Source organism: Puma concolor, chromosome A2, assembly GCF_028749965.1.
Source record: "Puma concolor isolate L17-30 chromosome A2, mPumCon1.1.hap2, whole genome shotgun sequence".
NCBI classification, from domain to species: Eukaryota; Metazoa; Chordata; class Mammalia; order Carnivora; family Felidae; genus Puma; species Puma concolor.
The window spans coordinates 138913264-138921476 of NC_141668.1; positions in this window are offsets into that span (position 1 = coordinate 138913264).

Sequence of the window (8213 nt, forward strand, 5' to 3'; positions counted from 1 at the left end):
ATTGTGTTTAATAATAGGCCTTCCTACAGTCCATCTCTTTTGCTGTATTTTGCTTTATTTTGTCACCAGCATGGTAATTACGGACACTGTTCACTTCCCACGTATCTCTTTTGTTAAAGATGGCACCTATAAATGGGCCCTGGCTTACCTGATCATTGAAGCTATTTGTAAAGCCCTTACATCCCACAAGTTCCTTGCCTGCCATAAATAGTCACACTAAAAAGAATGTGCTGGGACTCCATTAGAGCTGGATAATACAGCTGGACTTTTCCTGCTGATGGCCAATCCAAGACCACCTTTGATGGTCTGCATTAATCGTCAAAGGAAGTTCCTCAGGGTGATTTGTCTTAATCAGGCAACATCCTCCGCATTGTGGGTGTTCAGCACGGTAAGATTCTCCTGCTTTTGAAATCTGCATCATTACAAGCTCCTAAGAAAGGAAATGACAAAACTCAGGCCTTTCCAATGCAATTATTTGGGGTGTTTTCTCAGGAACAGGGCTTTTGTGAACATTTTTTTGACGAGTACAACTCAACAATATATTGATGCGTGGTGTTCTTCATTAGGAGCTGGAGTAGGGTGGTTTTTCTCTAGCCTCGGTGTTAGAGGAATGCTGGGTCCAAAACACAAGATCCTTTTGAAAGAACATGCATTGAAGCAAGGTGTTATGCACAGTAAATACTCAAGTGTCACATGTGACAGCTGCCATCCACTCTATCACTGTTCTACCTAACTGGAAAGTCTCCATTGTCACATCTCTTGAGGAAATAAGAACTTGATCTGCCCAGCCTGGAACTCTATACACCTACAAGCACTGTCCTTTTAAGTATATTTATATCTCAGGGAATAAAGTCTGATCTCAATGGGTCACAGCCTTGAAGAGAAAATAGCTCAGAAAGGTTGTTAATTCTTACCTGTGTAGTAGGCAAGGCTTATTACTCTTTTCATTCTTGGAACACATGATAAGAGTTAACTCTGTGCCATTGCATGGCAGGGCTGGAAATCCGTCCTTCCTGGTCCCAGGAATTCATAGCCGGGTGGGAAAAGCAAACAAACACATCCAAATGAACCACACATCAAGCAGAAGCCCAGGATACATGAGCGTCACTAATAGGGGATGTAGACAAATTAAGAAAGCCTAGAATTCCGGAAGGAGGAGAAGGAGGTAACTGGGGAAAGAAGGAGAGAAGGGCAGCCTGAGGCAAGGGAGGGAGTGTGGTCCCAGGGAGCTGCACCATGAAGGCCAGGCGGCCTTGTTCTGAATTTTAGACTTCAGAGTAACAAGGGTCTGTTGAAGAGTAACGGAGCCCCTGGGGAGCTGTGTGTACTGTTGGGGGGGGGAGGGTGTGCAGGGTGGAGGCAAGTGACCCAGCTCAGGTTTGAGCTGCAGGACGATGACCTTGAGCAGTAGGGACAGTGGTCTGAGGAGGGTGGGAGCTCTAGCACAGTCCAGGAAGGAACTCCGAACCTGAAAAACCATTCTAGATAAAGCAGGACTTCTCAGAACTGAAAAGTCCCCAGGCCCGTGTTTATCATCCTATTGCAAGAATTCATTTTCTTTCCAGCCTAAATCCTTCTACCTCCTCTTGTCTATACCTTTGTAAATACCTGCAGAACACCCTGTACCTGATTTCTCCTGTTAAAGCCAATCATTACTATTCTACCCGGTTTTCTGAATTTACAAATTCCCACCTCACCACCATTTTTTTTTTTCTTCAGACCCTGGTTTCAAACCTTGTAATCTTATTTTCATTTTTTTCTTTTCCTTCCTTCCTTCCTTCCTTCCTTCCTTCCTTCCTTCCTTCCTTCCTTCCTTCCTTCCTTCCTTCCTTTCTTTCTTTCTTTCTTTCTTTCTTTCTTTCTTTCTTTTGAGATTAGCCACATTTTTCTCAAGCTATAGAGTCCAGCAAGTATTACACAGTCTTTGTCAGACATTCCCTGTGTTTGAGTGTGGAAAACGGAACCATTCCTATAATAGCCTGCTTTGAAAAGCGGTAGTTTTGGGGCGCCTGGGTGGCGCAGTCGGTTAAGCGTCCGACTTCAGCCAGGTCACGATCTCGCGGTCCGTGAGTTCGAGCCCCGCGTCGGGCTCTGGGCTGATGGCTCAGCGCCTGGAGCCTGTTTCCGATTCTGTGTCTCCCTCTCTCTCTGCCCCTCCCCCGTTCATGCTCTGTCTCTCTCTGTCCCAAAAATAAATAAAAACGTTGAAAAAAAATTAAAAAAAAAAAGCGGTAGTTTTATTTTTTAATTTACAAAATGAATTCACACTTTATTAAATATTCAAGTATGTCAGGAGAGTATAAAATAAAAGACGACGTCATTCCTTACCATCTGTCAATCCCCGTTCAGAGAAGAAACCGCTACTAACAGCTTGTTTCATGACATTTATGATCTTTTTCTATTCATATATAAACGTATGTAGGTATATGCCGTTTGGGGTTTTATTTTTATAAAAAATTTTTATAAAAAATGGACCATGCCCAAAAAAAAAAGGTACACACAATTTCAGGCACTGTACCTTTATCTTTTATATTGTAGACAGTTCTCCATGTTATATGTGTGTGTCTAAACATGTAGAATATGTATATACTATATATTTACATACGACATCTCAAAAACCTCATTTATTCTATTTCTCTATCCATCCTCTTTCCCTTTCCTCCTGGATTATTCCGATAGACTTCTGACTTTCCCCCCTCCCTTTACCCTTGCCAACCTGCAGCCTCTTTTCCACACAGCAGCCAGGGTGATTCTTCGAAAACGTCAAGTAAAAGGTCAAAGTCCTGACAACAGGCTATTAGGTCTCTGAGCTCCAGCTTCTTTCTCTCTGACCCTTCCTCCCCAGTTCCCTTCCAGCCATGCTCCAGGCGCACCTCCCAAGCTTCTTAGGGCCTTTGCTCTAACTGGTTCACAAGCCTCTGCCTGGAAAGCTCTTTCCCCAAATATTCACGGCTGACCACCTGTTGAAAATGGCAACTCAATTTCTCTTCTACCCTTTTCTCCTCCACAGCACTTCCGCTTCTGACACCCTGTATCATTTATGTACTTACTTACTGTCTCTATGGTTTATCACCCGTTTCCTGCCTCTGGCGTCTGGGCTGGCTTTGTGATCACGGCACCTATAGGGCCCTGCACTTAGGAAGGCTCCGTGTTTGGTTTAATGCTCCGTCGTCCCCATCTTAAATTTGTAGTAATTTTTGAACAAGGAGAGCCACAGCTTCAGTTTGAGCGGGTCTCACAAATGTACATAGCTGGCCTTGTCTTGAATGTAAGCTTCATGAGGACAAGGGTATATGTTCTGAACTCTGATGAATTCCAACTTCCTGGAATAGGATCCTATTTATAGTAGGGGCACATAGTAGGTGCTCAGAAAATAGAAGTATTCTGCTTTCCCTTGGTAGTTTCATGCTCTGAAGTTGACAGCCATCTGTTTACCTAGTCTCTATGGATTACAAAAAAAAATTGGCCACAGTGAACAACCTTATATGAAAAACTTGGTACCCTTGAGTGGTTCCGTTTAACTGCTTTTGAAGGAATACATTGTGACTCCTAGTTCTGTTTTATTTCCGGTGACGCTCGTATTATCGAGACTCTGCATGCTTTCATTGGGAACAGCTGCTTTTGCAAAATACTTGCAGGCTGCAGACCTCCATCTCACCAGATGAGAGTCACCCCGCACAGTGCAGCCACCAAGGCAACTTGGACAGCCTTGACTGCGCAGAGAAGTCATCGGGGAGCTTTAAACCTGCTGATGCCTGGGCCCACCCCCAGTCTGAGGTATGGCCTGGCTATTTGAAGTTCTCAGGTGTTCCCAACAGTCACCCATTACATTCCTTATCTACTTTGACCCACAGACTGTGTGGGATTGAATGGGTCTGCTTTGCTTCTGTCTTCTTCGTAATGTCCACTGGTTGCCTTTTTTTAATTGCCTTTTATAACAGCAGCTGGAAGGAAGGATGGCTAGAGAATATTTTCCCAAAGGAAACTAAGAAGCTTTTCAAATTTCAGGCAGTTATTAGCCAGACATCTAGACGATGGACATATGTGTATTGACTGTGAATTCTATTTAATATTACTATCACCATTAAACAGGTCCATTAATAAAGATAATTGAGATACTTCTCCATTCTCAATGAGATCAGAGCATCATCCTGCAAACTAAGATATAGCCAGAGTCCTTTCACTTAAATTCATCTCAGAATGAGTTTCATGCTCTTATTAAATGGGACATGTGATACGTGAAAATCTAACAAGAAAGAGAGAGAATACTGGATAACTAGTGATCAGCACTCAGAAGGATAAAAGATTGCTTTCTAACAAATTCTTCCCAAGTATTTATGATGCACCGCCCCCCCCACCAATACACACACACACACACACACACACACACACACACACACACACACACACACAAGTACTTTGGGACTGAAAAGTAATTGTGTCATTACCAAATAAGTGAACTCTGACATTTCTATGACCCAAACAATATACATACCTTAAAATTTAAGGGGAACAGCATTCTTGGGAAAATACTATTAGGAATTATTGCAACTTACCTTGGAGCTCTGGTATTAACATAAGAGACTCTAACAGTGACCCAGGCCAGTGGTACAGGACCCACCATCGATATGACTAGCCCTCACTTGGAACCAGAGGGACACTCAACGACACATTTGAAACAGTCTTGAAATCTAGAACTAGGTAATATCCTTCTGTCATTGGCTGTGGAATGTGTCAAGGCCAGTAAAAATGTCATCTGTCTCTCCAACCCATCAATTAAACAGTCCTCCCTTTAACCACTTCTTCTAGAAGGAATTTTATGAGGCAGATTCTCACCTTATGCTTGGAGGTTATAACTCAGTTGACTTGGTGGACTCCTTCCATTATCTCCTGAAAATGTAATTTAGTTCAAAGCAGTCTGTTAACACATGTGTACCGAGGACTGTTTTCCAGGCAAGGTGCTGGGCACACAGAGTCAAGCAAGTGTAACAAAACCCCTAACTTCCTGAAGTTTAGACCTCGCAGGAGAGACGTCAAATAATTACGTTAAATTGTCGTAAAAGCTGTGGAGGTGGAGGTGGTGCCCATGAGTGTGTGTAAAGAAGAGGACTGGTCTGAATGGTGCACAGAAGGCCAGGGAGTGAAAGGCTCTCCCGGACTGGGCAAAGGCCTCTTGGTGAAGGGACGGTAGCTTATTCCAGAAGCAGGACTGAGACCCAACTGGACTAATGATCTAGGAAAGCAAGGGGGGAAGAGCTAGAAGCAAGACCTGGATGGTGTCTGTGAGCCTTAGAGACCAAGACCCCTGCCTATTCCCAAGGAGAGAGAAAAGGGAGACCAAAGGCACAATTTACAGGGGACCGAGTGACATCTCCCCCATTGCTAAATTATTCCCCCCAATAAAAAGCAGTGAAAATGGCCCACATTCCACATTTCTACAGTCCTTAAACCCACTAGAATAACCACAGATACAAAAAGGGAGAGATCGCATATTGGTCTCATTTTCACAAAGGAGCAGATACTCTATTTATTCTTCCTTCAAGAGCCAGCATTTGGGTTTTAGAAAGCGTACTTAGGCTGGGAATACTTCTGCTGTCAGTCACTTTCAGTTAATGGGCAGGTGTTATTGGAAACTTGTAACACAGGGACACATTTCCTGTAGATGGATGGACAAAATTATTGAGCAGTGTCATGAACCCCGTGAAATCACCAGTCTGGCTTCTACTGTCTTTTCCCCTCAACCAATTTCAGTTTTATTTTAGCAATCTATTTCATGGGGGTTTATTTTTATTTCTTTGGTGTATTTTGTCTGGATTGCTTCTGTTTCAGTCTTCATTTTTATTAAGCATTTGTTTCCTCTCTCTTTGTGCATTCCATCGAAATGAATTGAATGAGAAATCCCAAAGGTGCATACCTCGGGAATGAAAATGTCTTTGTTGTCCTTCCTGTGAGTGAACTTTAATTTGGATTTTGAGGAAGATGGTGTTCCTTGGTGCCCCTCCCCCATGCCATCATGGAAGGTTATATTCATTCAAATGTTCGGAAATGGTCTGGGATATTTATAGAAGGTAACCCAGGAAGAATTCCATACTCTGTACCATTTTATGCTCCTTTCAGAAGGGCCTGGAATTGGGCATCACTGAGAATATGACTCAGACTTTGAAAAGACTAGAAAAGCAGATGAGACAAAAGCTCTTAAGTTTTTAATTTGTTTCATGATACAAGTAATACATACTACATTAGTTTTGTTTAAAAGATCCAAACAGTATAAGATGCAAGTCCCTGCTGACCACACCCCTCCCCAATCCTAGTCTTCTCTCAGAGCTAGCCACTGTCACGGGCTTCTTCTTGCCGACGCATCACCATATGTGTGCAAATGCCCGAAAGCACATGTATATACATTGGTTTTGTCTGTGGGGTTCTAGAATAACAAGTGCCTGATAATGTACATATCGTTTGACACCGTTGTTTGTCTCACTTAATACATAATACATCTTATAGATCTTATCGCCAGATTAGTGAGAATTCTTGTGACTTATTTTTAACTACTGAAAAGTATTCTATTGTATCTTAGTTTGCGCAGGTTGCCATAACAGCATACCACAGACCTTGGGCCTAAACCCCAGCAATTTATTTTCCCATCGTTGTGGAGGCTGGAAGACCAGGATCCAGGTGTCAGGATAGGCATCCGGTGAGAGCTCTCTTCCTGACTTGCAGACAACCGCCTTCTCACGGTGTCCTCACTTGGTCTTCCCCTGGCACATGCATCCTCATGGTGTCTCTTCCTCTTCTTACAAGGACAGCGGCCCTACTGGTCGAGGGTTCCATTTTTATGACCTCACTCAACCTTACCTCCCTAATGGCCCTAACTCCGAAAACAGTCCCATGGGGTTAGGGCTTCAATATATGAACTGTGGGGCACATAATTCGTTCCATAACATCTAATGTGGAGGTACTACACTTTATTTAATCTCTTTACCTGCCATAGGATAAATTCCTTTATATTTTACGTGTAACTACAGCATGATTTTGTCCCCTTGGTCTAAAAGAGACCAAGATTTCCTTCGCCTCTGGGGTGTGTGGGAAGGCAGGAGAGAGGGCATGGAGATGGGGAAGGGTAGGGAAGTGAGAGATTGGTTTCTACACGGCTGATATCCAATTACTCATTCTCACTCACCCACGGAGTTTTCAGCTTCTTCTTTCTCCGCTAAGAAAGTGGGAGAATCTGGCATTTGAGGGTGCAAAGTTGGAGGAGGCAGGCAAGGCCAGAAATGTCCTGTGTGGGTGGCAAGACTTCCCTGAAACTTGACTTTGCCAGCGAGAAACCTGGGGAAGCAAAAATGCTCCAGGCTCAGGTAGACACCCCCAACTCAGTTTGCAGTCACCCCCCAGAGTTCTCCAGGGGGCTTTGCATCCAGTTACCAAAACACAACCATTTTGTGCATCATGTAGGAACCCTCTGTGCACATGTGCACCCAAGTCCCCTTACACTGGGGGAAAATCTGGAGTTCTTTGTCCATTTAGATCAAATTATTTTTCCAGGTGAACCTACAAATGCCTTCTGGTTGTGTGCCACACTGGATGGAAATACTTTGACCTCTTTTCTAAGCCACTGGTTCTCACCCAGGGGCGATTCTGAACCCCCCGCCCCCCAGGGCACAGTTACCAATATCTGGAGACATTTTGATTGTCACAACTGGAGGAGGGGGAGGGGTGGGGTGCTGCTGGCATCTAGTGGGTGGAGGCCAGGGATGCTGCTGAACATTCTACAATGCACAAGACGGAGCCCACAACAAAGAAGCACCTACCCCAGCGTTTCCTGGCTGGCTCAGTCAGTAGAGCAATTAACTCTTGATCTTGGGGTTGGGCATTCAAGCCCCATGTTGGGTGTAGAGTTTACTTTTAAAAAGTTAATTAATTTAGGGGCGTCTGGGTGGCTCATTTGGTTGGGCGGCCGACCTCAGCTCAGGTCATGATCTCGCAGTTCGGGAGTTCAAGCCCCGTGTGGGGGCTCTGTGCTGACAGCTCAGAGTCTGGAGCCTGCTTTGGATTCTGTATCTCCCTCTCTCTCTCTATCCCTACCCTGTTCATGCTATGTCTCTCTCTCTCTCTCTCTCTCTCAAAAATAAATAAACATTTTTTTGAAAATTTCATTCATTTAAAAAAAAAAACACATTGAAAAAATATCTAGCCCAAAGCATCAATAGCACCAA